The sequence below is a fragment of the Megalopta genalis genome, chromosome 6 (assembly GCF_051020955.1).
Source record: "Megalopta genalis isolate 19385.01 chromosome 6, iyMegGena1_principal, whole genome shotgun sequence".
NCBI lineage: Eukaryota > Metazoa > Arthropoda > Insecta > Hymenoptera > Halictidae > Megalopta > Megalopta genalis.
Window position 1 is genome coordinate 2,432,616 of NC_135018.1, and position 20,233 is coordinate 2,452,848.

Here is a 20,233-nt window from a genome sequence, read left to right on the forward strand (position 1 = left end):
CTCCAAATACTTGGTAATTATGTTAACATCCGGAAACGAGGGGTTCCTGAGGACATTTGAAGAAACTTCTTCCTTTGCGAAAATGCGATCCGCGGCTTCGTTTACGAGTTATTAACGAAAAACCGTGACCAATGACAGAACGCCCCGCCCTCGCGACCACTGCCGCTGCGTTAGGCGGCCGGCGCGATGCGGCATTGGCCGAAGGGGCGGAGCGCCGGTCGAGCTCGCTCTATGATTGGCCAGTGTTTTTCGTTGATAACTCTTAAACGAAACCGCGGATTGCATTTTCGCTGAGGAAAAAGTTACTTCAAATGACCTCAGGAATCCCTCGTTTCCGGAAGTGCCATAATTTTGGGACACTCTATATTCGCTTTAACAATACAATACTTTTACAATAAAATATATAGAAAATTCTCCTTAATTGCGCTCAATCGAACCTTGCTGCTCGTTTTTAGAATCGTTAACAATCGGTAACCATAAAAATTAAGCTTTGGAAGCTACAAAAATCAAGCTTGCTTTAATAAAAAAAAAAGCAAGTTTAATCCCCTTCCAAAATTGTCCATTTTTGTGCACAATCTAAGCGTCAATTAGGAAGCATTAATTTCCTGTTGCAATAATATACGTAAACGCACAATGCCACGCATGCTATTGTCTTCTAGATTTTGTACTCCACGTGTGCAGTTGTCTCTAAACGAATCGTTCAGTTTATTTCATTTCGCCCGAAATATTAAATCAAATCGAGCGCCAACCGTTTGTTAATTTGTTGCGCGAAAATTATCTTACGCGAACACTCTCGTCTCTCGATTAGTCGACGCAATGGAGACTCCACCGCGGCCCGCGATGTTTCCTTATGGGAGTTTAAAGCGATTCGGAACACACAGTGTCGCTGTGTCGAAATAATGGGATTTAGCGCCGACTTTAAAATTCGAACGGAACGAGGTGGAATCACGTTCTCTCCGGAGGTTTCGAAAATTTCATTCCACGAGACACGAAGCTTCCCTCGGCGAATTGTGTAATGACTTGTTAAACCAGTTGGACGTGGCTCTCGCATGCTTTGCCCGCAACCGACTGTACACCGGGAAACCGTGAAGTTTGGCTACAACTTGGCGGATCTTCGCCACCGACACACCGCCCCACAATACACTCGGCAACCAAACTACCCGCTTGTTTCCGTTTCCACGGTCCAAGAGGCGGAATTCGCCTCTACGAGCCACGTAAACTCCTTCAATGAACTCCGACAGCCTTCCCCGAGAATCGATTCGGAATATATCAAATTCACTCTTCGCGAGGCTCCGCTTACGCACGAAACGGAATCTCGGGGCTCGCGATAAAGCGGAAAGAAATTCTGCGGAACCGTTGCATGGGCTGGAAAATCGCACGCGCGAATGCGAATGTTCAACTCGAGAAATGATGTACAGTGTGATGTCTCCCTAATTGACGCTCAGATTGTCCACGAAAATGGACGATTTGGGGAACGGAGCCTTGCGACTCGTTTTTATAGTTACCGATTTTCAATAATCATATTCTCTCTTCCCAAATTTTCCATTTTTGTGCAGAATCTGAGCAGTCAATTTAGGGAAAATTCATTGTACAGTGATGTCTCCCTAATTGACGCTCAGATTGTCCACGAAAATGGACGATTTGGGAAACGGAGCCTTGCGACTCTTTTTATAGTTACCGATTTTCAATAATCATATCTCCTCTTCCCAAATTGTCCATTTTTGTGCAGAATCTGAGCAGTCAATTTAGGGAGAATTCACTGTACTGTAATGTCTCCCTAATTGACGCTCAGATTGTCCACGAAAATGGACGATTTGGGGAATGGAGCCTTGCGAATTCGAGCTTTGCGACTCGTTTTTATAGTTACCGATTTTCAATAATCATATTCCCTCGTCCCAAATTGTCCATTTTTGTGCAGAATTTAAGCAGTCAATTTAGAGAGAATTCACTGTACTGTAATGTCTCCCTAATTGACGCTCAGATTGTCTACGAAAATGGACGATTTGGGGAACGGAGCCTTGCGAATTCGAGCTTTGCGACTCTTTTTATAGTTACCGATTTTCAATAATCATATTCCCTCTTCCCAAATTGTCCAATTTTGTGCAGAATTTAAGCAGTCAATTTAAGGAGAATTCACTGTACTGTAATGTCTCCCTAATTGACGCTCAGATTGTCCACAAAAATGGACGATTTGGGGAACGGAGCCTTGCGAATTCGAGCTTTGCGACTCGTTTTTATAGTTACCGATTTTCAATAATCATATTCCCTCTTCCCAAATTGTCCAATTTTGTGCAGAATCTGAGCAGTCAATTTAGGGAGAATTCACTGTACACGAAAATGGACGATTTGGGAAACGGAGCCTTGCGAATTCGAGCCTTGTGACTCGTTTTTACAGTTACCGATTTTCAACAATTATAAAAACGAGCTGCAAGGCTCGAATAATCGGATCTCCTCTTCCCTAACTGTCCATTTTTTCCGTAGAATCTCGGCGCCAATTAGGGAGAGCTTACTGTATGTGACTCGACGACGATTTCAACGACCTTTTGCACAATGCTAGGCGCATGGATCTCCCGAGCCCTCATTATTTGAGAAGCCTAACTTTATGAACGTTCGTCCGACTAATATTTTTTCGAAGCTCCCGAATTACGCAGGTAAAAAACGTTAGTTCTGCCAGTTCGTCACCCCGAAAACGAAAGTTTTTTTTTCTCAATATCACTATATGAGCCGTTTATTTTGAAAGTGGCATAAGTCGCTTTGTTTTTAAGTCGATATATTTAAGGGTTTGCGTTTGAACACGTTTAAAAATATGAATGCCAACTTTCGAGAAGATTTACTTGTATTTGTTATCTCAGGATACTGATATTTTTCTCAGCATAAATAATTTCGTACAAACATTAAAAAAATCACCACTTTTCATTACGGTAAAGTGACTTATGCCACTTTCAAAATAAACGGCTCATATGTATATTCCTCGGATTCGACACGCGCATCCTTCATCGCATTTGCATACACTTCTATGCGCCTTGCGGTGTTCCATTTTATTACTGCCCCCTTTCGTTTTCGTTCCCTGTCCACCGTTGTTCCGGGCCCCTTCCGTCTCTCCAGCTGACTCTTTAACTCTTTGTTATTTCCCCGTCGATTCTTAATCCGCTCGACCCTCCTATTCTTTTTCCTCGTCTCGTAATTCGACGTGGCAGGGTTGCAGACCCGCCGTGTGTGCCGCGACGGGCTCGATGCGCCGGCAGATACGAGACCTTTTGTGAGATCGGGCCGGCCGGCCCGGCTCGGCCCGGCCCGTTCGTTCGTTCTTCGGGAATAATAAGATGAAAAAAATACAGGGAACGGCTCCCGCCTCCGCGATGCGAGCCTCTCGCCGTTTCATCATGGGACAGGGCGGCGGTTTAAGACCAGGAAAGATCATTTTTTTCGCGGTGTTTTATGTGGACAGATTTTTGGCCACGATTCTTTCGCTCGAACCTCGAATTCGATGAGAATTTGTAGAAAATTTTGTTTACGTTTCAGAAACGGAGTTCGGTATTATTTAGAGTAAATGTATAGTCAGGAAATAATGGGCTTTAATCGCTATCATTAAAATATCACTGACAGTAACAATAAATGGGAATTAATATTTATCGCATGATTAAACGAAAGGGAAACAAAAATTACTTATTATTTGCTTTTCACATAAATTCGAATAGAAAGTAACATTTTATTTGCAAGAAAGAAATAGTAAATAAATTATTTGTGAAGCTATTTGTACGATTTTTTAATTAAATGATAAATTCGATTGTCTTTCGCGAACGAAATATATTAAATATATTTAAAAATGTATTTAAAAATTAAATATACGTACATTTATGCATGTTGGAATTTATATTTTATAAACAATCGTTTATCAACGTATTAGATTAATATTCAATTCAAGTTAATCAACACAATTATTTAATTATATATACTATAATACATTTATAGTTATAGTTATATATAACTATAACTATATATACATTATATATTATATTATATATATAGTTATATATATAATAATAATATATATAATAATAAAATAACTATATATATATATAGTTATTTTATTATTATATATATTTATTATTATATATAGTTATAGTTATAGTTATATATATTTTTATTTCTCGTTTCTCAACAGAAATTACTTTGTTTAGAATAATGCAGTCTTCAGGTACGAAATTCGCGAGCACAAAAGTCCCGGGATACCAATTTTTATGTAAAGCGAAGCTCTCACATTCGTGTTGCTTGTACTCGCTTATATACTTTTTTTTCTTTGATTTGGAGATTTCGGGCCATTGTGCGCGGCGCGCCGTTCGAGAAACAACGTATTTCTTTGTAGCCCTCTGCACAAAAGATCTGTCTGTTCCCCCCTTAACGAGGCCACTGCCGCGCTACTCGTGTTTATCGTGTTCTTTTATTTGCCCGATGCCGAAGGACGCTAATAACGGTGTTCCCGTCATTCGTAAACGCATGCGATATTAACATTATCGCGATAAACAGCGGTGTGAATCGTCCTAGGCAAGAAATATTATTTTTATCCGCGCGCTCGCTTTCCTATTTGTTTGATTATTTTTACCAGAGCCGTCGTTGCGCATGCAGCGACTGTCGCAGAAAATCGTACGCCTGGGAATTCAGCCGATTTTCCGACAATGAGAACATTGTTCTTTCACGCTTCGTGCCGACAACGAGTTAGTTAAACAAATACGAACAACACTAAACAATGAACAGCGGCTTCGTATGTTAATTAACGATTATTTGTTGTTCTGTCTCGAAAGCGTATCTCGCAATTAATTCTTCTTGCAAATGTGATTCCAATCAACCAAATTGATGTATTGTTTATCTATTATTTATCTACGATACGAAATTTATGATTATTCATGAATAACTCTCGGTTGCATCGTAATGCAGCCGGCCGAATATCAATCGGATCGCAGGATTCGTCTGATTGTAATAAAATACGGCATGGAAGGCGATCGATTTCCGATAGTCGAATAAATTTCAATGAAACTTACGTATTTCTGCTGCTTCGTAAATTGAGCAGCATAAATCTTTTAATGATGAAAAAGAGAAGGCGACGCACAGCCTAGGATTACGTATAGAATTTCACGAACATTATTTCAACGAAAATTATTTCGTAATTATAATATATTTAATATATATATATTTAATTATAATATAATATATATTTATTATATTTAATTTAATATATATATATTTAATTATAATATAATATATATTTATTATATTTAATTTAATATATATATATTTAATTATAATATATTTACTCTTAGTGAAATATGAAAATGACGAGCGCGAAGAGTCGAGTAAAAACATTTCGCCACGAAGTTTGTTTTAATAAAGTTCTGCGTTTGCATATTTTTGCATATTTTCGTCTCGTTCAGCGATTACAGAATAGAAAGTTCGAGCATCGAACACCTAATAGACACCCTGTACATTCTCACGCAGAAGTACAATCAGACGACAGAACTCGTTTCGCTCGGCTAGAATCGCGTTTTAGACCACTGCGAGACACGCGGCCACGTGACTAAATTGCATCGCCTGCATCAATCAAGAAGAGGCGTGCACAGAGCGCTTTAGGCGGAAACAAACGGCGGGCAACGTGTCTACATCGTAATAAGTTCGCGGATCGGCAAAAATCCAGGTACGATTGCCCGGCAACGAGATTACGGTAATTACCTGCCACGAGGAGCAACAGTTTCATTACGGATAGAGGGCCGCATGCATCCGGCGCGGCGCGGTGCTCCGCCGTTGCACCGCCGTTGCACCGCGCCGCGGATCCGCGCTCGCTCTCTTTCCCGGCCGAAACAAAAAAAATAAACGAGAAAAAGCTGGCGCAGTTTCGTCGAGAGGAAGGAACTGTCCTTGCGCAGACTGCCTCGGTTCGCGTGCGCATTCCGCTGCCCTCCGGAGAAAAACCGCATTATCATGCGTCAGCGAACGAACGTACGCGTTCCGGCCCTTCGAAAGGGTCCCGGCCACAGATGCCGCGATGGAATTTTAATGAGATCTTATCCGACGTCCCGGCGAATCTAATTAAGCATCGCGCCGTGTACGCGGTGCGTCCGACGACGTTCCGCGAAACAAATTATTGCACGGTTGTTTCGGTCGCGAAATCGTGAATGGCTTGGCAATCCGGCGCGAGAACGAACGAACGAACGAACGAACAGCCGTTTCGCCCTGCGGCGTTATTGCGCCGTTTGCAGATAAACGTAAGATACACGCTATAATCGCGCGCGTACGCGCTCTCGTTTTAACTGCGTCATTATCTCCGCCGCATCGCGCCCCGAGCTCAGTTTTCGGGCCGCAGTATCTAGCCAGGCTGTGCACGTCACCGTTTGCTGCACGCGTACTTCGAAGTTCGTTACCGCATCGAATATAATTTAACCTTTACACGTAATCGTGGCCGGAGTTACGATAAGATTGATAGTGTGCGCCGCCGCGGAGATATAGTTGGGAAGCACGCATGATTGCGCTAGGTAATGACACTTTCTTAGACATTTTCGGTCACGTCAAGTCTCCTCTAAATGCTAGAATTTTTGTTCTACCTTGTTTATTTCTATCTTATTATTTACGTAATATCAAGAAATAGTTGTACAGTATATAATAATATAGTTACTTAATTGCTTGGATGTTTGAGTGATTGTATTTTTAAATTGCGAAGCCTATTTTTGATAAGAATATATTTTATAATTGCAGATATTTGAGATACTTAGACAATTATTACCTTATGCAAGACGATTAATATCTTAAAATTACGGATCAATTAATATGTAGCTTGCAATGGTCTTACAATGGTGCGTGGTCTTATATCTGAAATCGATTGTATTAGGCGTGGATTAAAAGTTATGAGCTGAATTAAGTCAGGATGATTAAGGGATTTTTATGCGGATCGACCCTAATTTTGTGGTTTTTCGGTAACGTTCATCGACCTACGGATTTTAAACTAAAATCTACGGATTTCTGTTCCTCTTTCGGCACTTTGTTTGTTCGCTCTAAATACTGGGTGTCCCATAATTACGTTAACATCCGGAAATAAGGGGTTCCTGAGGTCATTTCAAGTAACTTTTTCCTTAGCGAAAATGCAATCCGTGGCTTCGTTTACGAGTTATTAACGAAAAACACTGACCAATGAGTCGAATCGCGTACGGCTGACGCCCCGCCCTCTTGACCGCTGTCGCTGCGTCAGACGACCGGCGCGACGCGGCATTGACCGAATGGGCAGAGCGCTGACCGCGCTCGCTCTCCGATTGGTTACGGTTTTTCGTTAATAACTCGTAAACGAAGCCGCGGATTGCATTTTCGCTAAGGAAAAAGTTACTTCGAATGACCTCAGGAATCACCCCATCATTATTAATATAATTATAGGACACTCTGTATATTAGAATCTTGTTATTTTCGTTGCTTACCAATCGAAAAGGCTGATCAGCTGAACAATTAAAAGATTGGGTGGAGGGAGCTCCAGTTTGGATTCATGCAGTGACCTTTACTCCTTTCGATGTTATCATTGTACCTATTTCATTATCTCCGATGTTTTCCCGTACTTTCTCGGGGAGCATCCCTTGGTGTTGGCTGTGACTTCAGCTTCGTTAGAGTGTACTGTGTGTTCTGCTTCAATATGGTGTTCTGCTACAGCTGATTGAACGTAACTCAATCCGATAGAACGTTCGTGTTCCTTGAGTCGAGTGCTCATGCTCCGCCCAGTTACGCCAATGTAAACTCTGCCGCATGATCAGGGAATTTTGTAGACTCTCGCCGATGAAAGTTGCGGCTGTTGATAGTTGGGGGATGTAATTCATTTTCGACACTTGACAGCTAATACCGTTCTGAAAAGGATACGATAATTAATCGATCGGCGATTGGAAAAAAAGTAGAATGCTGCTAATGATGTTAAGTGGACCATAATTTTTAATATTAGAGCGTTATACACCGTTTTAATGTACACATTCATTATTCGCTACGATTTTATTATCCGAAAGCATCTGAACAAATAGATGACTTCATATTATACTACGTTCTATTATACTTGGATAAACTATAATGTTTAAACTTTAATCTCAATCATTCATAAGTCATTCGTCGCATACTGATGCCACGCATAATAATAAGAAGATCATAAAAAGAATTTGTTACGACAAAATCATAATTGAAACGAACTATAGTTTAGAAGATAATCGAGTGCGTTCCTTCAAATGTGAACACCCTGTACAACGAATTTCCATCTCTCTCTTTTTTCTGTACACGCTTACGAAACGCGAACTGTATGACGCGGCCCGTTATCTGCCAGCTGATTCAATTTTTACATGTTCCGTTTCCATCAAATCGAAGAGAAACATTTGGAACAATGTCCGAATAAAAAAAGCTTTTGTGTAGCTGTGCAAAAAGACTAATGCGCCACGAAACAGTGTGCGTACACTGCACGGACAAAAGTAAAGAAAATACAATAGCCACGCAGCAACAACATATTCCATTGGATGCAAACTTCTCTTGCCGCGAATTTTAACAATTGAGTAGACGGCGCGACCGATTCTGCGAGTATCGCACCAGTTTCGTTTTTGAATAAACCCACTCGAGGTCGTAAATCCTGGATTTTTGTGCAAGCGATTGACCCTCGTGACGCCGATATACAGTAATTTCTCCCAGAAATGTTCGGAGATCGGAATCGAAACCGGCAGATCCGAGAACACTAAGTCGTGATTCTTCGAACCCCGCGGCTCGGGAATTAAATTTCCGGGACAAAAATGGAAAAAAGCGGCCAGCATGCCGATGTACATTAATATGAATACATAGCAATGCTAGAATAAAAATGATGACTTAACTATTTTATTTCTAATTTGTTTGCCACGATTCGAGGACAATTCGGAGACCACGTGACACGATTCGAAAGCAATTCGGTAGCAATTCAGAGGCCACCTCTATTAGAAGGCAATTCGGAGACTACAGGCCACTATTCGAAGGCCAATTGGAGGCCACGTGACACTATTCGAAGATAATTCGGTAGTAATTCGAAGGCCATTTCTATTCGAAGGCAATTCGGAGGCTACGTGACACTATTCGAAGGCAATTTGGAGGCCACGTGACACTATTCGAAGGCAATTCGGAGACCACGTGACACTATTTGAAGGCAATTCGTGGGTCACTTGACACGATTCGAAGGCAATTCGGAGGCCATATTCCACGATTCGAAGGCAATTCAGGGGCCACGTGACACGATTCGAAGGTAATTCGGAGGCCATATTCCACGATTCGAAGGCAATTCAGGGGCCACGTGACACGATTCGAAGGCAATTCGGAGACCACGTGACACGATTCGAAGGCAATTCAGAGGCCACGTGACACGATTTAAAAGCAATTCTGAGGCCATTATTCGAAGGCAATTCAGCAATTTCGAGAGGCGATCCCGAGGCACCACTAAAAATTGTTACATCATGTTACAAAATAATTTTTACATTATCATATGTTCGTTTATATTTAAGAGACTATTAAAAGAATAACTGTTGTTCGAGCTATAAGGCTCAATCTAATGTGCACCGAGTCACGTGGAAATACTATTTTCGACTTAGATCTACGCTAGATTCGAAAGGGTTGATACTTGCATGAATTGACTTATTCTTGCGCACACGGGACAATGCGTTTCCAACAATTTCTAGAAAGTCTTTCACCGCGATAACTTCGCATTCGTTTGCATAATTTTCAAAGGAGGACATCCATGGCCTGGAAAACTCCATTTTTCGTGGAGTCTTCTTTCGAATCGCTGGGTGGTCGGCCATGTTCACGTATGTGTCCGTTCGCGACGCGAATTTGCCTGGCTTTAAAGTACTTCCACCGGTCCAATTTTCCGCAAGAATGTGACACGTAGCAATCTTGGTAACCTCGGGGCCCGGTGCACGATTTATTGGCTACCGAGTGTACCTGCGACGATTTATCTTCCTCCTTTCCCCTTCCCGTCTACCATTCCGCCCTTATTTCCTTCGCGCGCCGTCCTCTTTCACTTTCTTCCTCCTTTTTGCTCCCCCGTCGCTCCCCTCTCTCTCTCTCCCTCTCTCTCACGCCGACGCTTTTTCGACTCTTTTCAATTTTTTCCCCCGTTTCTTCGCACTCGGTTTTTCTCTTTCTTCCCCGTTGTCTTTTTCTTCGTCCTTTCTTCTTCCCTCCCCTCCAACGTCCCCTCCCTATTGTCTCTCCTCGATCCTCTCCCGCACAGTTCTGCCACGTCTCCTCTTTCTGTTAATTTCCAAGTCCCTTTTGTCTTCACGAGTGCTTTGTACTTCGGCGCATTACGTTTCCATTCGCGTCACCGCTCTCTCTCTCTCTCTCTCTCTCTCTCTCTCTCTCTCTCGCCTCTTCGCTACCTCGCCCGACTCCTTCTTCCAGACGCCCTGTGTTTGCGTATTTCTTAATTCGTTATTTTGCTTCGTTTCTGCTCGGAAACATCCACGGTTTAACCGTCGCATCATCCACGGGACGAGTGCGATACGTTTCTAAAGGGTGTTTCTGAACTAGTGGTACAAGTATGGTGTGGAAGGGGGGGTAATTGTGGCGGGGTCTTTGACGTCTCTTTCTCGAGAACAATGAGCCTGAAAATTTCGCGAATTCACGTATACTATTAACCCGTTCACGGAAAAATATTTTCATCTATATGTCATTCCGGTATTGCTAATCAATTCTTAAACTTGTTTAAACTCATTTAATTGTCGAATGAAAATTTACATCGTACGATGCGATCATGGTAGGAGCTCTTGTGCATGCATGGAAAATGAAATACGGTTTACAGTGTTTATTGAATTCAGTTGTCGAATGATAATAATAGAATTCTAATAGAAATCTAATAATAATAGAATTAATAAATGATAAAACTATAGAATTCTTCCATTGTAAACTTATGACACGGTTTTTATTTGTATTATGCACGTAGCACGTGACTTTTTTACGTATAATTTACTCTTTAGTGTAATTTGGACGTTCTTTCAACGTCTGGATCAAGACGTCTCTAAGACGTCTGTTTCGAGCCGTCTTTAACCCTTTCGCTACTACGGACCACTATAGTGGCTTTCCATTTGGTGCCACTGAGGTACTACGGACCACTATAGTGGCTTTCCATAAGATGCATTATATTGCATAATGTTTTATTTCCTCTCATACTGTAAATTAAAGAGCGCATGCTAAGACGTTATAAAATACCCTGGAATACTCTTTATTTATAAATACCCTTTGGAGAAAAATTTTTTCGTTCGAAAAATTCATTCAATTCAAACAGCTTAGGTTCTCCACCGACCGCCGCGGAGTACCGACTTCCGCTGACGATCGCCGTCGCGTAGCGTGCAGTGATGTCGCAGCGCTCTGTTCAGCAGAAGTACCGCGACGGAGAACCCGCCCGTAGCGAAAGGGTTAAGACGACTTTAAGACGTCTCTAAGACGTCTGTTTCGAGCTGTCTTTAAGACGTCTCTAAGACGTCTGTTTCGAGCCGTCTTTAGGACGACTTTAAGACGTCTATTTCGAGCCGTCTTTAAGACGTCTCTAAGACGTCTGTTTCAGGCCATCATTAAGCCGTCTGTTTCTAGACGTCTCTAAAACACGCGAAATATTTCTTCAAGGTGATCTTCACGTCTTCACGGTTTTTCAAATAAATCATTCTAATGCTTTTAAACAAAACTTGAATATGAACGATGGAACCAAAAGATAAAAATAACTGTACGAATTCTTTTTATACAAATTGGTGGTCGTCGAGATCGCACCGATCAGCAATCTCCTTCCTGCAAAGACAGCTTTCCCAGAAGTTCACCCGTTATATTAATGGCCGCCGGGAAACGTGTCGCAGAAGTGCCGAATGTCGTACGCCGGACGTCTTTAAGACGTCTTCGCGCTATCTGGGTAATGACTCAGAATCTGAAACGCGCGCGCGCACGTGTGTGTGTGTGTGTGGGAAGGCGATTTGACGTGTGGAGGCCATTCTTTTCAGCTCCGGATTGCAGCGATCTGCGTAAATCACGGGCGCCGATTCACGAATCGGCTGCGTTCGTTCCCCCGCGGCCGATAGATCCGGCTAAAAAGCGACGAGCCAGGGGCTTCAACGTCGACGAACAAAGCACTAATTAGCCGTGAGTTACGTTTCACCGGGCGAGCCCCGCGCCGTCGTAAACGCGCGGATAAGATATCAAATACCAGATGCAATTTGTGTTTCCTGCGATTCTGGTTTCTGTTTTCGTTCAACCCTCTCCGCCGCCTCTGTCCGTGGGTCATTCGTTTCGCGGGCGCCCCTCGGGTGGGCGAAGGAAACTCGGATTCCCCGGCCTGTCTGCTGCTTTAATTACATAAGCTATATCACCGCGATTAAGCGGTCGTAATTGTAGATTTCGCTAAGGTTACCGGAGTGACGAGCACCTCAAACGAATACGATGGGATTGGACGGAGGGGCAGGCAGGGGGAGGGACGGGCGTAGTGATTCGTTTGTTACGCGACCGCCACGGTTCCGAGATACTTCCGGCCGATGTTTTTAATTAGTTTGGGCACCGGGGATGTCGGTGACGCGCGGTTTAGGGTGACGCGCTCCGACCGTTCGCTGGATACTGTGTTACGTAATTGGAAGGGTTCGCCGGGTTGGTTTTCTTTGGTGTTCGTTGATTAGTTCGGATCTCGAGTTCTGCAGGAACGCGTCCCGTGCAATTTCGTTACGGCATTATCGCGGACCTGCGATTTGTTATCGGTTGTTTCCCGGATCGAAGCAAGCACTGTAATCTCTCTCTAATTCGCGCTCGGATTGCGCACGAAAGGGGACAATTTGGGAACAGGAGATTATTCGAGGCTCGCGGCTCGTTTTTATGGTTGTCGACGGTCGATAATTGTAAACAGAAATTTGTAATTTTTAATTACTTTTTGGTTCTAGTCTCTTTTCTACTTGCTTGTGTCTCATTATTTTTATTACCGCTGCAAAGAATTTACAGAATCAGTGGGAATTATGAATGCATATGGAGAAGCATAGGGAAGCATTGTTCGTATTGAAATATTGTTTTGTTCAGTGCGTACAACGAATGCAAAAAATGAAAACATGAAATGAAGATGAAAAATACGAGAGTTATGAAGAAATGAAATTGATATTTTCATTGATGCGATACAAATCTTTATAATATGTTAACAGTGTAATGTTATGTTACACATGTTACACATTTATCTTTTTTTGTAGACATTATTCACTCGAAATCAATCCGTTCGCAAATTCTATTCGCCTTTCTGCACATGAAATTAATCCTTTTGTAAATTATATTCACCTATTTACGATTGAAATTAATTCTTCTCTGCAGGTTTTATTCTATTTATTAAGAACTTTTACTTGGAATAGATATAGTTTTCGGATCAAAATAACCCGCTTTCATTCAATTATTAAATTGAACATGAATTTACATATTTGTTCGCAAAATAATACAAATTAAAATAATACAAATACACTTGGTGAATTTTATTCCGGCTTAGAAAAACAAAAAAGGAACAGAACAACATTCATACTCAACGGGCTATTATCATAAATAGTAATCGCTCGCGAATTACATCGAATTACATCGAATTACAGCAAGCGGTTAAGCAAAACCGCTCTCCCAGCGTGTCTAAACCGCCATTTATTTCCGGACAAACTAATGATAGTTCCGCGGGGGAGCGCGCGAACGAAAAAAAGCTCGTTTCCACAAAAGGCGGATCAATTTGAAAAAAAGAAAAACAGAAAAAAACGAGCAAATTCCTTAAAAGACCGGCGAGACCGAGCAAAAAGGTTAGAACGGTGTTAGCGTCGTTTTTGCCTGTCGCGGCGATTTTGTCACGAATGCAGAAAAATCCTGCGAGCGTTCGCGGAGAGAACTACGGGCGAAACGGGTCGGCGGGGGGGTGTGGAGGCGGGCAGAGGCGGGCGAGAGAATCGCGGCAGCCTCGGAGGTTTTGAAATAGCGGCACGGTGCATCGCCGGCTGCAAAAAGGAAAGAAAATCGGAGCTCTGCAGGTGTAACGCCCGCAGCGACCGGGTGATAAAATGCGCGCGGACTTTCGATGCAACGGGGTTCGGATAGGGTGGAAGGAGGGTGGGGAGAAAGAAACCTTTCGCGATGCCCCGGGCTCGATAAAAAATGCAGTGATCACGTTTCGACAGAGACTTCGGAATCTTCAATCTGCCTGCGCTTCTTCTGATTCTCAGTTCTCGCGCGCGCGCGCGCGCGCGTGTTCGCGCTCATCCTGCTCGAGAGCAGCGTTTTGTCGATGCAGTTTTGGGCGCTTCGGGTCACACCCAGGGTAACATAGAACAGATGTTTCTTTTACTGTACCGGATAATTTGTGCGTCGCAGTCGATCCGATCGACGGGGAACAGAGTTACGCGAAATTTCGATCGATTTGCTCGAAGAATTATATATATTAAATTATACTATGCTATTATTATTGCTATAGTATTAGCATTATTATATACTATTATTATTGCTATAGTACTAGTATTATTATATACTGTTATTATTGCTATAGCACTAGTATTGTTATATACTATTATTACTACTATAGTAGTAATATTATTATATACTATTATTATTGCTATAGTACTAGTATTATTATATACTATTATTATTGCTATAGTACTAGTATTATTATATACTATTATTATTGCTATAGTACTAGTATTATTATATACTGTTATTATTGCTATAGTACTAGTATTATTATATACTATTGTTATTGCTATAGTACTAGTATTATTATATACTGTTATTATTGCTATAGTACTAGTATTATTATATACTATTGTTATTGCTATAGTACTAGTATTATTATATACTATTATTATTGCTATAGTACTAGTATTATTATATACTATTATTATTGCTATAGTACTAGTATTATTATATACTATTATTATTGCTATAGAACTAGTATTATTGTATACTATTATTATTGCTATAGTACTAGTATTATTATATACTATTATTATTGCTATAGTACTAGTATTATTACTATAACTATGTACTAATAATAATAGTTATTATTAGTATATAGTTATAAATTAATATATTATTACTATATACTATATTATTATTAAATTATATAATTCGTAGTTCGCTTCGCCGTGGAATTAAAGGCGAAACTGGAGAACAGTTGCCTTTCTCTTCAATTCTGACGGGCCTCGAGTGTGTTATAGAACTCAACATTTCGTACAACTTTTTATATATATATATATATATTTCCGTAAACATATATTTCCGTATATGCCGTGCACTCGCTCGGTAGTTTCCGAGACACAGTAAATTCCCCCTAATCGACGCTCAGATTGTACACGAAAATGGATTATTCGAGCCTCGCGGCTCGTTCTTACAGTCGGCGATCGTCAACGATTACAAAAATAATCGTATCCCCTCTTCCCAAATCGTCCATTTTCGTTCACAAGCTACGGGACAATCGGGGAGAATTTACTCCGAGCGGAAAATATGGGCAACGGATTCGTTGAAAAGAAAGAGTACCGCGATGGCTGTCGCTTCGAAAAACACTAGGAATTACCGAACCACGCCGCGGCGTCGTAATTGGCTCGGTAATCGATGAAACGGATCCTCGAACACGTTCGAACATGCATTAAATACATTTCTGCGATATAAACCTGATTCAATGGGAGCAGCGGTGTCCCGATTACCCCAGCCGGGTAATCACATTTTCAAATTAACAAATCAGGCCGGTTATCAACTTAACTTTTAATTGAGAACAATAGCACCTGCGTATTCGGCCCGGAACAGTTCGGCCCGCAACCGTAACTCTCCGTTCTGTATTACTGAACGGTTGTTTTGCCATTGCACCCACGGAAATTCAATTCAGAAGGGAACAAATGGGCGTGGCTAATTTGGAAATGTTTGAGTTCGCGGCGAATATTAAATCGGCACACACATAGCCGCGCGCAGTTAGTCCTTTCGGACGTCGAGAAAGAATTACGAATTTTAGTGAACTACGGCGATGTTAACTGCTTCGAGCAGTAGAGAGTACAACAAAAAGAGTAACGTGTCCTTTTAACAATGTAAGCTCTGCTTAAGAAGATTTCGTTCGGCCAACCGATCGGAAAATTACGCGAGTCGATTGCTGTGCTTTAGGTGCAGTAATGTCTCTCTAATTGACGCTCAGATTGTCCACAGAAATGGACAATTTCGGAACAGGAGATACGATTATTCGAACTTTGCAGCTCGTTTCTATAATTGTTGATAATCGGTGATTATAAAAACTTAACCGCAAGGCTCGAATAATCGTATCTCCTCTTCCCAAAGTGCCCATTTTTGTGTACAAGCTATGGGTCAATTAGGGAGAGTTTACTATATGTTCCCGATGACAATAGACGGTAATCGTGATGCAAAATATACAGTGAGACAAGTAATCGTATCTCCTCTTCCCAAATTGTCCATTTTTGGGTACAATCTATGGGTCAATTAGGGAGAGTTTACTGTATGTTCCCGATGACAATAGACGGTAATCGTTATGCAAAATATACAGTGTGACAAGTAATCGTATCTCCTCTTCCCAAATTGCCCATTTTTGTGTACAAGCTATGGGTCAATTAGGGAGAATTTACTATAAAGTGTAACCCTCGTATTGCAATATGTCTATTACCTGTCATGGCTGCGCTGTTGATTATTTTAATTTGTGCATTTTATATTTAAAAAAAACCGTGAAATGTGTATATACATATATATATTTATATTATATTATATTATATTATATTATATTATATTATATTATATTATATTATATTATATTATATTATATTATATTATATTATATTATATTATATTATATTATATATATTATATTATATTAATTGCAGACGAAATGAAATTATTACGGAGCACCTTTTCACAGCACGTTGCTGTACATTATTATTAGACAATAATTTTTCTAACATTAAATTTGTAACAGTAAAAACTACAGCATTCTAGAATTCCGATTCAATCGCAATTAAACGATTGAATTAGCATGCGTGAAACTGTTAACGAGTTTATACACGCTGGATAAATGTTTGGGCTCAGCCAACAGATTAAGAACATTTCATTAATTTTCGATACAATATGACATCGGTACATTGTTAAATTATTTAAACGACCTATACAACTCGATAAATTCAATTCGGAATCGTATTATCGTTGTCGCGTCCGAGATACCGATTGGTTAATTGAATATTTAATTACCTCGGATCATACAGGGTGGTCCCGTAGTCGCGAGTCGGTTCGAAGTTATTAGCATTTTTCTACTCGTTGAATATTTTAATAGTCGCATTTTACACAATAAATCGTGAAATGCGTGGATCGCGTGAGATTAATCGCAGGAGATGAAATAATTACCTTTGATAAATAATTACCTTGCAATAATTACCCTTCTTATAGCACCGTTGCTGTACACGGTGTCGCTTTCGACCACCCCTTAACCTGCTACGCCCTGTGTTAATTGTTACTTTGTTCGCAAATGCAATTGATATTTCCTGCTTTCGATCTACGTAAGCTTTTTTATACTTTAAAGTAGATTAAAGTATAATAAATTATTTATATATATTGTAATATATTTTATATATATATTATATATATTATATTATATATTTTATATATATATATATATATATATATATTATAATATATTTTATATATATATTATATATATTATATTATATATTTTATATATATATATTATAATATATTTTATAATTATTATATATTTAAAGACAATTTTTGCGGCTCGTTTTCACAGTTACCGATCGTCGAAAACCATGGAAACGAGCCACGAGGCTCGAACAATCGTCTTCTGTTCCCAAATTCTCCATTTTCGTCTGCAAATCCTAGCGACAATTAGAGAGAACTTGCTGTATTCGAACGCTTCTAACAAGCTGAGTAACAAATCTATGAGCATCGACTTAGAAAAAATACATTCAGCTCGCGAAGCAATCGAAAAGAAGAGAATATGGAAATACCGTCGCAGGACGCAACGTTCGGCGATTCCTTTCGATTCTCGGTTATGTCGTAGTGGAAGTTCGGCTATCTCTGTGCCGCTCGGAACAGACGAAATCGCGAAGTTCCGAGGACGGCGAGCAAAGGGGAAACAAGGTCGATCAATTTTCCGCACGGAGGAGCTTTCCGCGCGAATTACGTAGCCTGGATCGCGCGGCGGCGAGTCGAACTCAAGGAACGAGCACGGTCCCCCCGGAGAGAAGCGCACTTAACCTCGCGGTGATTCCCCCGCTGAACGCAATCAATGCTTTCTATCCTCAGCTGCCACTAATTTTGAGGCTTAACCAGACACAAGCGGCACAACACGTGTCGATAGAATCGAACCGGCGAGACGGCGCGAGCTGGAAATCCGCCGCACGCCGCGGCAGCCGTCGTCGTTCAACGTTGCTTAAAACGACCGTCGAGCACACGTCACGGTGCTCGAGTTATCAACAACAGGTGGCTCACAAGTAAGTGACTTTGATTTTCCGGCGCCCGTTTATCCACACCGCTCCTCGAGAAAATGTGATCAATCTAACGTTACGTGTCGTCGACCTGGAATCGTCGCGCGACGATAAAACCTCTTTTGCCGAGCGTTAAGCTCGCCGGGATTTTTCTGGCCTCGCCTCGTTTGAGAAATCGTATATTCCGTTAAAGAGCACTTAAATCGAAGTTACGCGTGACAAATCGACTGTCGCGGCGACTAAGGGCTGTCTGCTTAACCCCCGGGATCGCCTGCGCGGCGGTGTACACTTCGAGGGTCGGTTGCTCCGGGGTAACCAATTACTGTGCCTCCGGTTGTCAAATTTTTGCATTCATTTATCCTAGTTATTTTTTGACGAAAGAAACTTCTTATTCGTAAAAGAAGCTACTGATTATTATAAAAAAATTTCTCATTTGGCGAGTATAGAATTAATTATCTCCGAAGGCACAGCGATTGGGACGTAACCGCACAGTAACCGACTCTACTAGTCTATCATGAGTTCATGATAGTCTGTTTTCAATGTAGTAATTTCTGAGAATGTTAAACGAGCGAGGAAATCAATGCACGTGACAATCCATATTTACAATCAGTACTTTGAATTTGTTCTTTTTCTATTGATTATTTCATCGGTGGCAATTCCCCTCGAATCAAATGTGTAAATATTTTTTGTGGATAGTTTCCAATTCTTTTTTAATTTTATGGTGCATAAAATCAGCAGAACGTATCGTGCTCTAAACAAGAAAATTCCCTTAATCCTTTCGTAATTAACAGATTAAATATCAACGTAGAAAAGTATGACTTTCGAGGCCACGTTGTTTTATTCTTGGTTTCTCTTGCAAGTGCGTTATAGAGCAGTCAGATTATTTAAATTATATATTATTATATGTGTATAGTATTCTTATGTATTACTATAATGTAATAATATTATATAATAGTATTCTTATATATTATTATAATATAATATAATAATATTATATAATATTATATAATTATATAGTATAGTATTATATAATAGTATTCTTATATATTGGTATAATACAATAATATTATAGTAATATATAATAGTATATAATTATATAATATTACATAATATTATTATATTATAATAATATATAATATTGTATAATTATTTACTATTATACATTACTATATAATATTATATAGTATAGTATAGTATTATATAATAGTATTCTTATATATTACTATAATACAATAATATTATAGTAACATCTAATAATATATAATATATAAATAATAATATATTATACAGTAAACGTAACGCGTAACCAATCCATAAATCACAGCGCCTAATTCACAGTTAGGGTTGTATTCGACTCACCTAACCTCTTGGCCATGCTCACGCTACTCGCGCGGCGTCTAATTCATTCAAATGTCAAATGTTTGCACAGTTGTTTTAATTTTGCTGCAAGCTGTATGTTCACGTATACGCATTTGATTTGTAATTAAATAATTATACAGGTGTGACATATAAGAAACCGAGTCACGAGAAACGGAATTAGGAGATCCCACATGGTATTTAAGAAACTGTGAACGTATTAAATTGTTCGAGTTGAGTAATCCCCCTCGCTTATCACGTTGAATTTGACAAGACAACAGACATTCGTCTGCTCATTAATTCTGCACATACGTTCATTCGATACGCAACTTTTGCACACCGTGTGAGTATTTATTTAAGGAGTGATTTAAACACCAGACACAGTTTGAAAAGTT

At 40.2% G+C, this 20,233-nt stretch overlaps 1 protein-coding gene across 3 annotated transcripts in view; it reads left to right on the forward strand.

Annotated features, from left to right (window-relative positions):
• LOC117223883 (alpha-Mannosidase class I a) overlaps positions 1 to 20,233 on the forward strand; it is a 406,723-nt gene that overhangs the window by 108,300 nt on the left and 278,190 nt on the right. For all 3 annotated transcript variants that reach the window (XM_076522731.1, XM_076522733.1, XM_076522732.1), the window contains exon 2: positions 18,301 to 18,488. The gene's annotated coding sequence lies outside the window, so the exon portion shown is untranslated. The remainder of the gene's footprint in view (positions 1 to 18,300; positions 18,489 to 20,233) is intronic.